A 1,362-nucleotide genomic window follows, 5' to 3' on the forward strand; every position below is an offset into this window, starting at 1 on the left:
GGTCGATCTCGAGGCCAATAGGGTGTCCCAAGCAGACCCTACGCTGTTTAACGAGCCGGGGAAATCGGCGCCAGCACATAGAAAGCTCGAACTTTCACCAAGCGTGCAGTGAGAGACGTGAAATTTTAAAACGCAGTTCTTTTTTTTTTTTTTTTGTAAAAGAAAAAAGGAACAAAGAGAGCGAAAAACTTGCGAAGGTTGAGGCTTGGCGTGTTTGCAGACGGCCAAGATAGCGACGCTATATACCTGTGGCGCCATATCCCGATCAGAGCCGCGAGCAGACGATGCACTCTGTTGTCGTAACACGCGCACGCACATACACACACACAAATACACGCACGGAAGAAATGTCGTTTACCAGTATTCATTAAACGGTCTTTAACATTAAATCTCCCCCTCTTAAAACAAAAAAAAAAAAGAAATGCGCCGATCGTGCTTGGTGCGTGTCTGCATATAGCTCTGTCGTCATGCCTGCAACGAAGACCGTGTCCTTTGTATGCTGTACGCATGTGCTCCGGTTTCGGAGAGTTTTAGAATAGGGGGCCCGAACGGTTCTGATCCGCCAAGTAGCTTGGGGTGGCGCACTTGCGCACGCGTCGAAGCAGCGCGCTTTCCGAGTGCGAAGCTACAGGCTGCTCGAGGGAGCCAAAGCGTCGGGACCACCCCCCCCCCCCCCCCTTCCTCCCTCTCCCCATTCTAAAAACTCCCTAATGCTTAGGACTGTTACGGTCATTTGTGTCGTTCTGCGAGCTAACCGCACCCCCGTTTCGAACTCTCCCCCAAGGATCTGGGAAAACCCGACACCAGTCGACAACAGGGTAGTAAAACGAGAAACCGACCATATTTCCGGGAATGTTCCTTCGCGAAACCTGAACGAGCGGGGGCCGCCGCCAGCCCTCCAAATCCTCGACTGACCGCGCACAATTCAATCGGTCCCGGAAAGTGCACAACCCGACACCGCGGTGGCAAGCATAGGGTTTTTACTTCCTCTCTACTCCCCTCCTCCACCCCTTCCCCTCCCTTCCCTTCCCTCCACCAGCCCTCTCAGTCGGGGCTGTGGGCCAGGGCTTAAGACACACGTGGTTCGTCGGCCCCTGCCGTTTTAATTTGCCCGGTGTACCTCGGCGGCGTCTGATGTGGCTTGGATTGGCTAGGTTCATACGAGCCCCTATTCGGGTCAGTCTGTTCGTCTGTCTGGATTGGGGATTGACCGGCTCGTCCAGCGGCCGCCGCTACTATAGTTTGAACTTTGAACGTGTTTGGCGCTGCCCGGGAAATGTTTAAACAAGAATAAAAACAAGCATTTCAGGGTTGTTGTTTTTTTTGTTGTTTTTGTTTTTGCAATCAAGTCTTTTTTTTTTT

Source organism: Ixodes scapularis, unplaced genomic scaffold, assembly GCF_016920785.2.
Source record: "Ixodes scapularis isolate PalLabHiFi unplaced genomic scaffold, ASM1692078v2 ptg001192l_1__unscaffolded, whole genome shotgun sequence".
In the NCBI taxonomy this organism is placed as follows: Eukaryota; Metazoa; Arthropoda; class Arachnida; order Ixodida; family Ixodidae; genus Ixodes; species Ixodes scapularis.